At 46.8% G+C, this 18,542-nt stretch overlaps 1 protein-coding gene across 2 annotated transcripts in view; it reads right to left on the reverse strand.

The window, feature by feature from the left end:
• FAM222A (family with sequence similarity 222 member A) overlaps positions 1-18,282 on the reverse strand; it is an 82,760-nt gene extending 64,478 nt beyond the window's left edge. For both annotated transcript variants that reach the window (XM_075568764.1, XM_075568762.1), the window contains exon 1: positions 17,158-18,282. The gene's annotated coding sequence lies outside the window, so the exon portion shown is untranslated. The remainder of the gene's footprint in view (positions 1-17,157) is intronic.
• Between the last annotated feature and the right edge of the window lie 260 nt (positions 18,283-18,542).

The following is an 18,542-nucleotide window of genomic DNA, read 5'->3' on the forward strand; positions in this document are numbered from 1 at the left end:
GGGGCGGGGCTTCAAGTAGAGCAGCGTGGGACAGGATCTGCAGCCTGAGAGACAGGCTGGGAAAGGTGAGAGGGAGGGAAGGGGCGGGGGCTCGGTCAGTGGGCGGGGCTGGAGCTGCAGCCTGAGAGACAGGCTGGGAAAGGTGAGAGGGAGGGAAGGGGCGGAGGCTGGGAAAGGTGAGAGGGAGGGGAAGGGGCGGGGCTCGGTCAGTGGGTGGGGCTGGGACTGCAGCCTGAGAGACAGGCTGGGAAAGGTGAGAGGGAGGGGAAGGGGCGGGGGCTCGGTCAGTGGGCGGGGCTGGAGCTGCAGCCTGAGAGACAGGCTGGGAAAGGTGAGAGGGAGGGGAAGGGTTAAATCACAGGGGTAAAAACAGACATGAAAAGGAAAGGATACAGGAAGGAACACAAAGAGAAATTAAGTACAAGAGAGAAATACATAAGAGGGAAAAGAAAGACGAGAGAGAGAGAGAGAAAAGAGAGAGCAGAGAGAGAACGCAAAGAGAGAGCAAAGATAGAGAGAGAGAAGAGAGCGACATGAGGGGAGAATATAGAGAGAGAAATGAGGGGGGAAAGGGGAAGGAAAAGAGAAAAAGAAGCTGTGAAAAGAAACCTCAGATTGTTAGAGAGAGGATGACTGGGGAAAATATATGGGGGATTAAATAAAGAGAATGGCATGTGTGAGAGAAGAGGGGGGGGGGAAGACATGAGAGGGAAATCAGATAAATACAGGAGGGGAGAACAGAGAATGAGATGAGCATTACTCCATTTCCTCCTCAAATATAATCATTTAAATAGCCCCCCCCCCCACCACAAAATCTACATCTTGTATACTATTTGAGAGCAGCCGTTTAGAACTAGGGTTTGGGGTCAAACAGATATTAAACACTTCTTGGATTATGAGATAAAGGGGATTAAAGTGGTTACAGAACTTTTTGTTCCAGAGTAATATATTTTGCGGTGAGTAACAAAGTATTTTAAAAGGTCAGAGTTACTGTAGCAGCGTATAGCGGACGTGATACAGTGAATGAACCCAGCCATATAACATCTATACTTTTGCAGGCCCCCCTATAAATGGGAACGGGGCTCACACCCCTAAGGGGTTACATTCCTCCCCCCACCTCTGTCCCAGGAATGAGCTGCAGAATTGAAATGCATCAGCGTGGAAACAATGTGACAATAAACCCATTCCTATTGTCCCCTAGGCCAGACAGAAAGAATTTGCCTTCTTCAAATAGCAACATCTGTTTTTTTAGCGCTGGAGCATTTCATTTAAAGGGGCAGTTTATCGGTTAGGCTGTGATTGTAATGGTGGCACACATGTGCACGATGCTGCATGGCGCCAAAACAAAAGTAATGTCAATTGAGCGCGCACATTTGAAACAGATTTTTCCGGGCGACGGCCGCGTCACGTGAGCGGTTCAGCCAATGAGGGCGAACAGCTCACGTGACTTCATGGCCGTGCCTACCTGTTGCCTCCCGGTGCCTGCAGTGCATGTTTCGTGCGTGACGTCACGCAGTTGCGCACGCGAGCATCCACAAAACGAGGCCTTAGAAAGGCAGGGACATTATGCATTCCAAAGTGTGCAAAATCTAGAAAACAATCAAAATATCTACTTAAAAAGTACAATGTGTGTGCGTGTATGTAACTCTCCTCGTAAAGGATTACTAACATGGCTGTTGTATGCTGGTCCCCACCCAGCTATCGGGATCCAGGCATCATGCATAGGTATTTAAGGGGGAGAAACTATTCTAGAAGGCTAGGTTCCAGGAGGACAAGAGGAGAGGAGCCTCGGGGAGAGTAGTTTATAAAGTAATAGCATAGACCAAGCCCTCCTGTTTATTATGTTGTAGATAAGAAAAGTACCCGTTAAGTTTGGATCCCTGAAGGAATGGAATCCAGAATAATTAGTGAATAGGAATACGGCACGCCATAGAGATCGGGTGCTGGCAGATCAGCGCTAATATTCCTCACAAATCCGTATGGAAGTGGCAGTTCCCAAACAGGCAACAGGTATTGGGTCAAGTGAGAAAGATCCACCAGGATTCCCGTAGGGGCCCAGAGTAATCGGATTAATACAAAGGATGGTTCCAAAGCAACAAGGCGGTCAGGCTCCCACACTTACTCAGAGCAACTAAGTCAAAGTACCTTCATGTGAGCGTTAAGAGTGTCACTGATAGAAGAGCTGTATTCATGTCTCCATTATAAAGTACAGTACATCGTTAATGTGTATGAGCGGTCCCTGTCCGTGGGGACACGAATACATGACGGTTGTACTGCAAAAGTTCCATTATTCTACAACCTTGTAACCTCATCGCTCAGCCGCCTGAATCCAGCCCCTGAGTCACGGTAACCCATGCAAAGTAGCCATAACACACCGATAATGTCCCTAGAAGTCGGGCGAGGACGGTTACATCTATATCTATTCGCTCCTGTTGGGGGCCAAAACATTGCTATACTAATCAATATTTTGAGCATATATATATATATATATTATATGTAGTAACACAGGAGGGAGAGGGAGGAGGGGGTATGAGACCTTTGATTGCACCAACAAGTAGTTGATATGTTACAAGCTTTCCCACCTCTCGGCCTCTCGGGGTCCTTCATCAGGTACGGCAGAAACACAATATTATATGCAGTGTATGTCAGAGGGATCTCTGGTTACAACGGGTGTTGAGAAGTGGTTGGAAATAAGATGAGGTAGAAACAGGTAGCCTGGTGTGAACAGTAACAGTAAAGACACACACACACACGGACCATGAACCCGTAAGGTAAAAACACAATTTAGGGCATTTAAGGAACAGAAAGGGACCACAAGACTAGTCTCCCTCCCCCCCCCACCCCCCACCACCACGTGATCATCATTCCAGCACAGGAAGGGTTAAAACGCACCACCTCCCCAAGTTCACTTTGCTCCTAGGAGAAACCGTCACAATAAAAGTAATTATATCCGATTAGCCCTCTGTTATTTCCGGCTCTGTACACTGAATAAAATCATTGACGGTCATTTGTGGGAGTAGGGCTGAACCTGTCGGAGTGGGGGCTGGTCAATATTAAAATGTCAACCCGTGATTATATCACGATTCTGCAGAGATATATATATATATATATATATATATATATATATATATATCTCATGATACAGGATACAGAATGTTTTGACATTAAACATTTAACAGGGGGGGTGGGGACCCCACTCCCTCCCAGCCGCATCCCCCAATTTAGGCTTTGTACAATGAAACTAAATCAATGCACTGGATTGGCTTTATTACAGTGACAGCAGCCAGGAGCCATCTGCTTATCTAGGAGATAAGACACAGGAGACGCACACCTTAACCCCCTCGCTGCCAGATGGGCCGGCGATGCACAGGGTAACAGCCAGGGCGGGTGTGTTAAAACCGTGTTATTACAATGTCAAGTTTGAGTTTCAGAAGGAGTTTCTCTAGCAGAGACGTGCTTCCCCCGTTGGGCTGCGTCCATGCAGCAGGCGACCGCGTGAGTGACGTCACCCGCGTTAAGCGGGAGCGGGTAGACGCGCCGTGGGGGGGTGGCGTGTCTGACGTCACGGAGCTTGTTCACCCTCATTGGGCGAACCGTTCACGTGACCTGCCCCGTCGCGCCAAGGAGTCAGATTGAACTGATTCCTCGCGCTCGCGCGGTCAATGCCTTAAGGCAATGTGATTTCGCCAGCATGGACGCCTCCTTAGACGCATCCACGCTGCTAGACCATTTAGTTACAATGCGCCTACCAGTCATCTGGGGAGAGTTGGATGTTACATACTGTACATGTAATTTATTGTATGATACTTGGGACTTTTTTTTTTGTAATTGTTATTTTTAACGAACAAGAAAACCACTTTGAGTTACATCTTTAACGTGTAGTATGCCTTTAAAGCTGCAGTCCTGGCGTTTTAAAGAATAGGTTTGAAGCAGGGGGTCTCCAGAGCTCAACCGCGTTCATTTCTGCTCCGGGAACCCCCTGCTTCCCGAGACACATGTCAGAAGGGGGTGCCGGTAGCAGCTGAGACGGGGCTATGAAAATGGCGGCTTAAATGTCCCGTGGGCCAACAGGAAGCCGTGACGTCATCTCTTATCTATTGGCCCACGTGGGACCTGTAAACTGCGCCGGCACCCCCCTTCCGCGGTAAGAATCTCGGGAAGTTAACACGGTTCAGCTCCAGAGACCGCCTGTTTCAAATGATATATATGAAGCTCCAAACATTTAGCTCCTTTGGCGATGTCATTTACGGTTGCAGGACTCACCGATATACCTGTAATATCCTATAACCGTGTAAAGCTGTCCAGATGACCGGAAGATACAATGTGGCTAAAATGATCTAGCAGCGTAGATTCATGTGACACAGAGGGGGGCGGGGGGCGGGGGGTTAACAGCTCTGCAAGAGAACCGCCTTCGGAAAGAAAAAAAATCTTTCATATTAAAATCCCTACTTTAAAAAAACTCCCCCGTCCTGCTGTCACCAAATGGTCCCCGTCACGGGAAGAGCCATAAAATGACATCCCAAGAGGTGACAGCCAGACAGCAGAGACGCAGAAGGTGGCAGCACACGGAGGAAAACACACTAAAGGAGATTCTTAGCTTGATTATTTTATTGATGTTTAGGTGCATGTTTACCAAGCCGTGCTTCTTCATACATAGGGTCCATATGGCATCTTCTGGCCCAGTAATGTATGGAACAACATGTCTCAGGGCTGTATTTACTTTAGCCCAGGGGTGCGCAAAATGGGAGAGCGCGGCGGTTACAGAGGCCCCACGCTGAGAGCGCGAGGCCTCTGTAAACCTACTTACCCGGCTTCACTTACGCGTCTCCATGGCAACACGGTGTCAAATGGCGCCCGTTGCCATGGAGACGTGACGTCAAATGACGCCACATTAGAGGGGGGGGGGCGTGACCCAGGAGGAGAGCAGGCAGGGGTGGGAGCACAGCGCAGGAAGTTTGCGCACCCCTGCCTTAGACCTGGGGTGGCAAATTCCAGGACTCAAGGGCCGTCTGTGCTGAAGCAGGGATATCCTCAAAACCGGACCGGTTGGTGGCCCTTGAGAACTGGAGTTGCCCACTCAAACCTTTCTTGTGTTTTAGATTACATTTAAAAAAAAAAAAGTTTTTTCTTAATCCTTATCCCTGCACCAATTCACAAACTACTAACCAGCGCTTGACAACTGAGGGGATAATTGGGGTGCAGCTGCCTTTCAGGATGCCAGCGACACGGCTGTTTTCAGTAGAACTTGAACCTTCAACCACTCGATCGGTTCGCTTAGCATCACGTTAAGTGACGAGTCAAACGTTAGGCCCGAACAGCGACTCTTCAGCGGACAACAACATTAAGTCGTGTATTTTCCCCGTAGAGAGCCGAGCGTTAACGATGACGGCCGTTAGTGATAATGACATGCACATGATATGCAAATGAGGCGTTATCCCAACATTGCGTATCCACTAAAGCCCGTTACGGGTAACGCAGGGACGTAACGTTACGTTAGGTAGGTCAGACCTAAAACTTGGCATTGCTCACATCCAGACCCCGATATAGGGCTTTTATAGGGTCTATCGGTGTAACACAGGGATGATAACAGTGTTACATGCCTCTTCTCTATCAACTTGAGCAAAACCCCCGTCTATCTCAGGGTCTGGATGGGAGTAACACTAAAGACACAATTACCGTCTCGTTTATAGGAAGATAACACAACATTGTGCTACAATAAAGTGACAACGATGCAAATAATGAATGGTTCATTCCATTAGCATTAACCCTATGCTAATGGGATGTATCACGGACGCATATCATAAGATTGTGGATCTGCACTCACCTCGGCGAACATAACGTCCGCTCCCGTTATAGGTAACGTCCCGTTATGCGGCTGGATTTAACACAGCTTTGTAGACCTAGCCTTATATAAAACAAATGACAACGGGGAGCATGAGGCCTATTTGGGGACCCGTGAAAAACAAGCAGATCCGGCCACAGGAATGCTCAATGGCTCTGCCTGGGCCTCCATGTGTATTGCTGGAGAGCAGATTAGAACACACACACACTATTTATGGCTCCTTGTAAACAAACTCTCAATGAAAGAAAGTTAATGACCTGTATCTGACAAGAGCCTGCTGGGGATTTTTTTTTTATTGCTACCGGGATTCACTAAGCAGAGAATTTATCAGTAGCTTTAAAACCAGAAAACAGGATGCGACACCGAAATGCTCCCATACTGAATAAAAATACAAAAAAACATATACGCCATGAATATGAGATTTCAGCCTCCCCCCCCCAGGAGGCTGTATTAATTTAAAGGAGCAATTAACGCAGGCCATGTTTTTTGCATGTTTAAACATTTTTCTTACATAGGATTGAAGCAGGGGGTCTTCGGAGCTGAATCCCATTAACTTCAGCTCTAGAGACCACCTGCTTCCGGAGATACGGACCTCCGAAGGATGTGCCGGTACCTCGGTTGCTTTTTAAAGCTCCCGCGTCACATGGGCCAACAGGAAGACGCACCAGATGATGTCACGGCTTTCTATTGGCCCGCAGGGCGAGGGAGCTTTGAAACGCCGCCATTACGTGATCTCTGCCAGCCAAGCCGGAGTGCCTACCGGCACCCCCTACAGAGGTATGTCGGGAAGCAGGGGGGGGGGGGGGTCCCCCGAAACAGATGTTAATGGGGTTCAGCTCCGAAGACCCTGTTTCAATCCCAACAATCTTGTCCCGTGTTAAAAATCATGATTTTCGGAATCTCTAGCGACAGCGGTAAACCTTTGCACTGCAGAGGGTTCTGGGAAGGTTCCATTCTTACCCTCCCAGACACGTAGGGGGTAATGTACAGACACTGGGTATACGAAGCAGCCATTCAGGCCGTCGTCAGATCAAAAGCCCTCGGAGATCAATGTCCGAAAATATCTTCGGCCTCAATATTTCAAACGCGTCTCTCTCCTAAACAAAAAGCGGCAGATTTTAAAAACGAACACAGCGTTAGAAAGGGGGCAAGAAGGGATTTCAAAAGTAATAATAAAATGATGGGGTGGGGGGAGAAAATGGCACCCAGGGGGTGACTGCGGCTCTAACCCTTTGGGTGACCTATAGATGTAGCTACTAGATTCATCGTGTCCTGCGCAGAATGCGAGCAATGACGCAGTGAAAGGTGGGGGGGGGGGAGGGAGGAGGACTTCGCCCCTTGCGTCATCGGTGAAGGAGCTATCACGTGATTGCGAGCCCCCGGGTGGCGCGGTCCCTCCGACACTCAAAAGGGGTTAAAGCCGCAGATGGTAAAGGAAATAAAAAACAATTTCCTTTTAAAAACAAGACAGAATTTTGCAGCGAGTCAACTCAGTGTTGATGCTCAGGGTCACCAGGGGAGCAGGCACAAGGATTTAAACTGGGTTTATCCCCTTCGAAGGCAAGCATATTACCACTAAGCTAGTCCTACAGCCTTCTACACAGTACACATAGTTCACACTAGACCAGGCAAAAAAAAAGGAAGGAAAAAAAAAACCCAGTGATTTTTAACAACCTATCAAGACAATAATTCCCTTAGAATTATTTATTTATAAAAATGTTTTACCAGGAAGTAATACATTAAGAGTTACCTCTCGTTTTCAAGTATGTCCTGGGTACGGAGTTAAGACAAATAATACATGGTTACAAATACAGTTACATAAATGAACAGGGTATACATTATATACAAGACATTGCATGCACAGCTAGAGGAGATGTATATTATGGGCGTATGAGACAGTTACAGACCAGATTAAAATGTGAGACAGCCTTAGGCCTCGGCCATGTTTACTGCTTGCTGGCGGAAGCGTGCTGACGCGCGCTCCCGCTCAGCACTGAGCCCCTACAGCCGCAATTAGAGCGGCTTTAGTAGGGGCTCGCCTGCGCTTCCGCAAGCGCGCGGAAGCGCAGGTCTTAGGGGAATTTAAAATTCCCCCGCTTGCCGGTGCGACAGGCCGGTCACATGAGTGGTTCGCCCAAGGGCGAACCAGCTCCGTGACGTCACTGGCCCGCCCCCGGCCAGTGACGCGCCCGCCCCCGGCCCGCCCCCTGACGGTCTGTCCCCTTCTGCCCCGATCCCTGTCTCCCTTCTGCCCCGATCCCTGTCCCCCTTCTGCCCCGATCCCTGTCTCCCTCTGCCCCGATCGCTGTCTCCCTTGTGACCCGATCCCTGTCCCCCTTCTGCCCCGATCCATGTCTCCCATCTGCCCAGGTCCATGTCTCCTGTGTGTGTGTGTGTGTCTATGTGTATGTATGTGTGTGTGTGTGTATGTGTATGTATGTGTGTGTATGTGTATGCATGTGTGTGTATGTGTATGCGTGTGTGTATATGTATATGCGTGTGCATGTGTGTGTGCATGTGCGTGTGTGTGTGTATATGCATGTGCGTGCGTGTGTGTGTGTGTGTGCATTGTGTGTGTATGTGTATGCATGTGTGTGTGTGTATATATGTGTATGCATGTGTGTGTGTGTATGCATGTGTGTGTGTGTGTATATGCATGTGTGTGTGTGTATGCATGTGTGTATGTGTGTGTGTGTGTGTGCCTTTGTGTGTGTGTGTGTATGCGCGTGAATATATTTATCAAAAGTTGCACAATGTTAATAAATAATTTATTCTCACAACATGTCTTTTTTTTTAATTTTTCAAATATTATATAATATACACACACACACACACACACACACACACACACACACACACACACACACACACACACACACACACACACAGGTTCCCCAGTGACACACAAACACACAGACCACTTCAAAGTGACACACACACACACACTGACCGCTACCAAGTGACACACACACAGTGATACCCGCCTCCCAAGCGCTTGCTGTCTCCTCTGTCAGGACAGCAAAAAGCTCCTGGTAGAGCGAGCGGCAGCAAGCGAGAGCGAGCAGCAGCAGCACCTAAGCGCTTACTATGTCCCAGGCCTTAGGCTAAGGCCCCGCTGCCTCAGACCACGCGCCGCACTGCAGACAGGCGGCGCGTGGAGAGGCACTTGACCGCTGTAGGGAGCAGGAGCTGGCGCGGGGGCGTGGCCAAAACGGGTCGGGGGGGGGCACGGCAATGACGTCGGGGGGCGGGGCCATCACACTGTGTGCCAGGGATTCCCTCCCCGCTCTCCCGCCTCCAAAGTGAACAGGAGTGCGCTCCGCAGTTGAACTATCCACTTTGTGACCCCCCAGTCTTTGTGGCCAAACCTAACGTCCCCCGTTCCCCTGAAGCCTCCCTGCTCCCCGAAGCCTCCCCTCCTCCGTGCATCTGCTGACACAGACTATGAGGAGAGAGTCTGTGGGAGGGAGTGGGGGGGCTCCCTTGGTGCTGCAGCTGCTTTCCCCGCCTCCCCGAAGCCCTCCTCTCCTCATTGGCTCACAGCCACACCACGTGACGCGTCGCCGCTCGGGATTACACTTCTCTTGCATCCCCTGGCGGCTGACGCGTCACAGCGTGTAGTGAGCTGTGCAGCGAGGGGGGACTGGGACCGGCTCGGGAGGACACCATCAGATGGCGAGTAGCGCACACGCCGCCGGACGCAGCGGGACCAAAGCCTTAGATTTGAAAGACCTTAATCTGCTAGTGGCAAAAGTTAAGATTTCATTTATTTGGTTCTTGTGTAAAAATGTTCCTCCCATTTCATTTTAATCTTATTCTCCTACATGTTGGTTCATTCCCTTTAGCCGTTTGGCGAATGAAAGCGTAATTGATTTACACAAACCAACAAAAAACAGGGGCGGGAAGGGGAGGAGAAATAGTGCGGGTTTAAAACAATTTACCTGCGTATACAAGAATTCACAAAATATATGGGAAAAAAAGCTTAGAAAAGCCCTCTAAATAAACCTAGCTACTATGGAGACATTCAATCTTCAATAAAATATTAAAAAACAAACCGTGTACTTAAATACAGAAAATATATAAGGACTTGCAAGTCGCCCACATTCATTCCTTGCATTATCTGCCATATATTTTCGATGGAGATGAAAATCTCTGCAACAAGTAGGTCCTGCAGTTAACCCTTCAACATGCAGCCCCTTCAAGGGTTAACCCTACAACACCCTATCTCCATTAGCTATTTTTTTGGGGGTGGTAGGGGAGGGTCTTAGGCCGGGACTGCCTCTTCAATATCCATTAGCCTGGGCTTTGCAGATTGAAGTGTGTGTGACAGCCCACGTGAGACAGAAAACTGATTAACTAGGATTTGCCATCACTTAGCAACCCAATAGCTGCCCTCACCCCGGCCAACCCCCCAAAAAAACCCTTCAGTTCCCTACCCTCCTCCCTCTTCCAGCCCCCATAAAAGACTCCTGCCTTCTCACAGGAGGTAAACACAATAAAGCAGGATCACTCCAGGGACAGACCTGCAGCTATTCCCAGGCAAACAGGAGGTAATAAAAGAAGGCTCTTTTATGTCCCTGGCTCCATTCTCAGAACCCAGCCCTGTTCTTGTAGATAAGCATCACTTTTTTTTTTTAATGGAATTACCCTTCATGAATATTTCTTTTCTAGAGAGAGACAGTCCCTGCAGGAAGTGGGGGTGGGGGGGGTGGGGTGGGGGGGGGGGGGAGAAGAGAGAGAAAAGGAAGGGGGAGAGAAAAGGAAATTTATTTATAAAAGGGAGCAATCCCAGCTCGTCTGGAGTTGAACCCCATTTATTTCAGCCCCGGGGACCCCCTGCTTCCGTAGATACAGACCTCTGTAGAAGGTGCCAGGTTGAGCTAACTGGGCTTTAAAGTTTAAAGCGCACGCGCGTCACGCAGGGCAGTAGGAAGTCTAACCTGATGTCGCGGCTTCCTATTGGCCCGCAAGGCGCTGGAGCTTCGAACAGCGGCCATTATGTGATCCCTGCTAGCAGAGCGGCTACCGGCACCTACTACGGAGCTAACTCCGGAAGCAGGGGGTCCCCGGGAGATGAAATTAACGGGGTTCAGCTCCGGAGGCCCTCTGCTTCAATCCTGGGAGGGGGGGGGGGGGGGAGTTATTTGGGAGAGAAAAAAAGTTATTTAAAAATACATACCAGATTATTTTCAAAACAAGGTGTTAATCAGTTATTCTGCTAAATAGGTCACGGTCATGTTCGCTCAGGTCCTAGGTGGGACTGACCCGTTAACCCTTCAGGACCGTGGGAATTAAACAGCAGCATGTTTGATAGATTAATTGTAGGCGATTTGAATGTTTCTTTAATTAGAGAAGTGCAAGTTTCAAAGAAGCCATTGACGCCTTTTGTTTTTAACATAGGATATAAGGGGTCTCCTGAGCTGAACCCCACTCATTTCAGAGCCGTGGAACCACCTGGTTCCGGGATATAGACCTTCAAAAAAAAGGGGGGGCACCGGTATCTCGGCAAAGTTTAAAGCTCCCCCTTTCCTATACGTGGGCGAGTCTCTCCGGAAGCAGGGGGTCCCCAGAGCTGAAATAAATGGGGGTCAGCTCCGGAGACCCTCCTCCCCCCCCTCCCAATCCGATGTAAAAAAAATAAAAAAACAACACGTATGTTTAGATTTAAAAAAATGTATGTTTTATAACAAAAACCTTGAGTTTTTACAATAATATAATATACTTGCAACCCAACTGGTTTCTGAGGCACAGGGAGATAAAGGAGCCCATGTATTAAGCGCATATTTAAACATTTGATGCACCAAAAAAAAAAATAAGTGCTAAAAAGTTTCATTAAAACATGCGTCTTAAATCTGAAGGTCGTTATTTATACACATTATTTATATAGCGCAAACCATTTATGCAGCACTGTAAAAATAATAACAACATGTTCTTGTATCGCTCTGCTAGTTTTACGTAGCGCTTTACAGAGACACTTTGCAGGCACAGCCCGTGGAGCTTACAATCTGATTTTTGGTGCCTGAGGCACAGGGAGATAAAGTGACTTGCCCAAGGTCACAAGGAGCCAACACCAGGAATTGAACCAGGTTCCCCTGCTTCACACTCAGTGCCAGTCAGTGTCTTTAAATCACTGAGCTGCTCCTTCTCCTCTCCTGTACAACATTACAATAGGTCAGTCATGCATATTACTAACTCGGAATAAGCGCAACAGGTAAATGATAACGTAAGGCTAAAGGAGACCCTGCCCCCAAAGAGCTTGCAATCTAAGTTTAGAACACTGTTTAGGGTTTCATGTATCGCCTTATGTTGAATACCCGATGGATACAATTTAAGTTAATGCAGAATTGTGCATTTTATTGGTATAGCTAGTATAAATATTACACTAAATAGATATTTACGAATAATAGCCATACGGTGAAAATACATTTTGGTCATCTACATAATGAAAACATTCATGCTGCATAAAGCACATTTTTTGGTTGACAGACACACAAACGTAATTCTGCGCTATTAACAGAGACTGTGCAGGATTTATGTCATGTTGAACTTGGCGAACGATTGACGCATTGTCTCTTAATTATTTTTTTTGGTACATCCCATTAAACATCTGTACGCCCAGTGCCAGCCATTTATGTGAGCCCCACAAAAATGAAGGAGTGTTAAAGATGGGCATTAAAAATGGCCGTCCCATTGGAAGTGACAACGGGTGGCTTTGCAGCTTCCTGTGGAGCCGCGGGACCTGCGAGGTTTGGCAGCCATTTATTTTCACTTAAGTTTTTATTAGGTTTTTCCCAACAGTTGTGGGGGGAGAGGGGGAAGGGTACAGCGATTTAGATTTCAATATCGGGAGCATTAAACACCGGTAAGCATCTATATTCACAAAGCACCACAACTTTGTTATGTAGACACTTCCAGTTGAGCTGTATTTTAAGAAAAGCAACATGTCTTCTAAACAGCGCCGGGCATCCTAGACATATTAGTACAATCATTATTAAATATTTACAGCAACAGCATTGTATAAACACACACACACACACACACACACACACACACACACACACACACACACACACACACACACACGCGCTCTAGTGTGCAATAAAACATTAATACAGAGATTTGCTTTTAGAAATGTGGATTTGTTTTATGTGTAATCCAACACAGTACTGCTAATTTTTATTTTATTTTTTAATCCACTGAAATGTCACCGCGCGGATCAAGTGGCTTTCACTGCGGCCTGGGAAAGATCTGTCAGGTCACACGTATGTATGAGAAGTAACACTTTGTGCTTCAGTTCTTCTCAGGTTTTAGAAATAACAGAAGGGAGGTGGGGGGGGGTGCGCAGAGAAAGTGCCATCAGCAAAATCAATCTTCAAAAAGAGCTGTAGCCAGGGGCGCCCAGACAGTACAGAGGCGTGGGATAGTGTCAGCATATATAACCCGGGTCTGTTTGCGTGTGCCAGCTCTCACACACGGGCGAGGGGGCAATATACAGTGTGCATCAGGGCAGTGTTTCATACACACACTACCCCAATACACAAACCCTGATACACGCACCCAACCCCAATGCACAGGGCGTGCGTGTGTGTCCGCGTTAGCGAGTGCATGTATATCAGGGTAGTGTGCATCAAAGAGTGCGTGTGTGCACGCGTGTGAGAGTATTAAATATATATCTATATCCAGTGGTTGACAAATCACCAAAAAATCTACTCGCCACACAAAAAAATCTACTCGCCACCTAGTACCAAACGTGTGCTGCTTGGGCCAATATTTACTCGCCCGGGGGTTAAATCCACTCGCCCGGGGCGAGCAAATGTATAGGTTTGTCGAACACTGTTATATCTATCTCAGGTGTGTGTGTGAGATATTGTTTAATGGGGCGTTCAGGGGGCAGCTGCTATAAAAGGAAGACCCCATTAACCCCTTCACTAGCAGAAAGGATTTAGAAGCGGCCGGTACGGCTGTGCCCAGCACAATAAATCTGTGTATAAGTGCGGCGTGTGAGTCTGTGTGTTTTACACGCACCCCATGACTCCCTGTAAAGCACGCGCGTACACTCCCGCAGCCAGATCACTCCGGCGACACCATGCTCCAAACACGTTTTATATGTGTGTGTGCAACCTTATTATCCCCCAAATAAACAGCGCACAACCAACACACACACACGCGTCCCAGAAAAGGAGGACCTCAGTGGTGATGTTACATATAGTTACATAGTAGATGAGGTTACGCTCCTTGAAGTGTGTGCACCAGGCTCGCCCCCCGGCTGTCCTTGTGACCTTGGGCAAACCATCACCGTGCCCACCAGGCATCAAAATAAGACTAGAAGCTCTTTGGGGCAGGGGGCCAGCAAGATGCTGTGTGCAGCACTACGCACACCGTCAGCGCTAATATACACACATGGCAACTATGGAGACTTTCAAATGCGATTGACCGAATACTTATAGGGTCTGATTACCTGTAATCAGACCAAAAGCCATTTGTTTATTTTGGTCCTAGGAGGGAGGACACAACAGTGCCCCTGCCAAAAAGGGACAGACTAGGGTGGTGGATAAAATAATTGTATTTCCATGATCTGATCAAAATCAGCCAGAGAGATGTACATATCCATCACCATGTATTGTATGGTTTTTGCAGGGTTTCGTTGTACAGCCAACACTGAATTTCATAAGCGATGCCTTATAACCCAAGCCCAAAAGCGACGCAGCCCTGGTGACTTAGGCATCGGATGGGTTAATAAGACCCAGGCCGCCCCCTTATCTGTAAAGGTTGAAGCCAGCATTGTGCGGTATTGTGTCTACCTTCAGAAACAAAACAAATATGAGACACTACCCATCTACAAGCCAGGCTTGTCACAAATCCCTCATTCCTTTTCTTCAGCTTCACTAGACTGTCTGCTCTCATTAAAAACGCACAGCTAAACCAACACAACCCAACCCGCAGCAAAAACAGAAAGGCCGCTTCCTTTTACATATTAGGACTAAAAGGACTTTGATGTCTGTTGGGGGGGTGGGGGGGAGAGGGATGTGCCACTCCTGGTGGACCTTTCTCTAGAATGAGGAGTTAAAAAGCGCAGAACAGATGTCTGAAAGGAGCTGCTGACTCTACTGTCCTCACTCGGGCCTGCTCGAGGGGTTCTTAATGGCAGCGGGGTTGTTAATGAACACCGGTTCAACAGGTCAGGTTTTCAGGATTTCCCAGCACAGGTGGCTCAGTCGAAGACAGCCTCTGATTGAGCCACTTGTGCTGAAGCCGGGATATCCTGAAAACCTGACCTGTTGAGTCATTCACCTTCATGGTGACCTGCCGGTTTGATTATTACTTCCCAGGGAGATAGAGCCAGATCAGTAGCAGAACCTATAGTCTTATAAACCAGGGGTGCTCAACTTCCCGCCTCAAGCCCCCCGCCCCCCCCCCCCCCTCAACAGGTCAGGTTTTCAGGATATCCCAGCTTCAGCATAGGTGGTTTAAATAGAGGCTCAGTCCAGGGACCAATTGAGCAACCTGTGCTGAAGCTGGGATATCCTGATAACCTGACCTGTTGAGGGGGGCTTGAGGACTGGAGTTGAGCCCCCCTGGTTTATAGGGCTCTGTAGGTTCTGCTAGTGATCTGGCTTTACCTCCCAGAAAAACAATTATCAGGCCCTGTAATAATCAAAACAGACAGATCACAATGAAGGTACATTACACTGTTCCTGTTATAAAGAATACAAAAAAAAAGCCGGAAACTCTCACAGGTTACCAGGAAGCAACAGATCGCTTTGAATGAAGCGGTGAACAGGTGTGTATACACATACACACAACTTGATAGTGTCCTGAACACTTTGAACTTGACGAATATATGCCAATATAAAAGTGAACGACGTTACGGGCGCCGTTGCGACCTTAATCAAGATACCATCAAGATATTAAAAAAAAAAAAAAAAAGGAGGTGGTCCGAAACATCAAACACACACACACACACACACACGCGCACACACGCACACACACGCACACACACACACACACGTCAAGTCCCAAGTGTGCAGGACTCTTATCAGTACGATGTGGAACTTTTGTCAGTGGCACCTTGACAGTGAATGCCACACACTGGGAATTACATCTTCCCAAACAAGGTGAAGACGGACTATGATTCAGAACCAAACACTGGTCCCTGTGAGAGAGATATATCTATACATAGATATATCTACATATCAGTATCAACAACATTCTTCTGTGTTCTATAAATCTAAGTGCCCCCCTGCAAAAAATTAACTTGCAGCGATATTAAGCAGTACTAAGTATTGCTACGCGCTTGCAAACATCGATCGTCTTCTATTTAGATAATGGAATAATATTTTATATAATTACAGCTGCTAAGCCCAACCACACAACCTCTGCCTGGAAAAATCATATTGCTCACATACTCCATACCATTTTGAAGCGCAGTATGTTCCTTCCGGTCGTGAAAGGGTTATAATGTTTAAATAATATAGGGCTATGCATCAAAAGACACAAACGCCCTTTATATTTTAGCCATATTATTGACGCCAAGAATCTAAAAATGCGGAGAGGTAAGAACACGGTCTTTTAAGTGAATGAAATCCCAATGGTGGTAAGTCAGTCGTTACCTGGGGCAAGTCACCATCTCCCCAAAATAAGATTGCTAGCCCTTCAGGACAGGGACTCACTGCACCGGCAAAATTCTATGTATTGCAATATTTAAGACCATTATTCTATAACAGTTATTACGCTCATCCTGCACCTCTTCATAATAATATACCTAGGTATTTCGCAAGTATTTCGCGTCACCTTGAGATTTAGGGAGGGTTGATAGGTGGAGTCAGGAAAGGGTTAAGCGACGCAGTGACGGGACGCACATACGTTATCGCTCTGTTAACACGGGTAGATGCACAAAACGAAGCGGTTTAGCATCCAAACAGTACGATCTTGCGTCTGCGCGTATCGTAGTCAAACTCACGTTAACAGGTGCAATAACATACATTACATCTACATTTAATTCTGCGTCTGCATTCCCGCCCCTCCCATCAAAAAGTCCGCTGGGTCTGACAATCTGTGTCAAACACGAGTTAAAAAAGAAAGTTTTACACTTAAATTGGATTTCTGTCTTAATTCTTCAATGATCTGAATACATAGATATACATTAAGTGTGGGCAATGGTGAAGATAAAGCAAATTAAGTTAAACCCATTCATAATAATAAAAGAAACACTGATCTAGAGGACACACCATCTATGTATTTTATATCGGCAGAATGTAAATCGTGAAATATTTAGCATTTTAATATGGCAAACCCACCCCCTCCAAAATATTTACCATAAATCCTGGAAATGGTCAGCTTAAAACTCCTTTGATCCAGTAAAAAAAAAAAAAAAAATTAAGTCTTCAGACAGCCCTAAAAAACTCAATCCAAGCCATGAAGTCCTCAAAAATACTTCTTCAAATCCCTTTTTCTTTCAGGATATTCCAGACAAGAAAAAAAACCAAAAACATTTAATACAATTAAACAAATAAGTGTTTTACTTTGAATTCCTTGTCTTCATAAACCATCCGTCCAAATGATTTATTGACATTTATGTTTTCTGCATTGACATGGGAGTAGCATTAATCCAGGCTGAAATTAACTCATAAATACAAACAACAAAAACGATGTAGTCTGGGATCTAAAGATTTAATAGAATATATTTTTTTCCAGGCAGATCAGAGAAACCCTTTAAAAAAAAAAATATGTATATATATCAAACCCCCCTTTAAATCTCCAGTTCTTTGCTGATCTGAAACTGCAAGTAAAGACTCTGTGCCCTTATATATCGTTATGTTCTTCTTAGCAGTGAAAATTCAATTTATTCTCAAGCCTCAGGGGCAACGTTTTCATATCACTGTGGCAGCAGGAAAAGCAAGAAATATACATTTAAATATTAACCCCCCCAAATAATAAAATCAACATTTCTTTGTTATTATCCTGTTAACTCCAGATCAAATGGACAGCAGAAAGGGAATTAAAAAAAAAATCCCACTAAAATAGGGATTTGCAGATCTTTATAAATCCAGTGTATTTAGTTGCAGATAATAAATCTGAATATTTATCCGGGCTTTCTGTAGCAGCTGGAAGTGCAAAATGTGTAGTGACCCCGATGGATGATCTTGGGTGCTGCAGAATTTGGATATTCACTTAATCCTCTCTTGTATGGTAGATCCCCTTTGCTTTGCTCTTGGATGCTTGGTAGACCTTTAATACCTTGACACACGCAGGCGTTGTGGAAGGTTTAGCGGTGATCGTGCAGTTCCAGCCCTCCCCAGGAAACCTGTTTAATGTAGGGAAAGAAGAAAGCAAGGAGGGGAGAATGATCCGAGCGTGCAGAGATTGATGGATTAGCTGTGGAGATCGGCGCTGGTGCAGCAGCCCGGACCAGCGGGTTCCATACAGCTGCTCTGCACGTCGGGAACTGACAGGCAAACTGAGCGATGCATCAGTCTCCTCTCTGGTCGCCACGCCCCTACAACGCCCACTCTATGTGAGCATGCAATCGGAGACGCGCTGGCGGAGAGAGCGAGCCAATGGAATGCGGGGAAGACGGTTAGCAGGGTGACGCGATCGGCGTCCCAGTACTGCCCCTGGGAGGATGGAGAAGCAACGTGTTTATTTCGCGGAAAAATTTAAATGTCCTTAAAGGGCTCCGAGGTTCGATTCAAATGTCAGG

Source organism: Ascaphus truei, chromosome 13 (genome assembly GCF_040206685.1).
Source record: "Ascaphus truei isolate aAscTru1 chromosome 13, aAscTru1.hap1, whole genome shotgun sequence".
Lineage (NCBI taxonomy): Eukaryota > Metazoa > Chordata > Amphibia > Anura > Ascaphidae > Ascaphus > Ascaphus truei.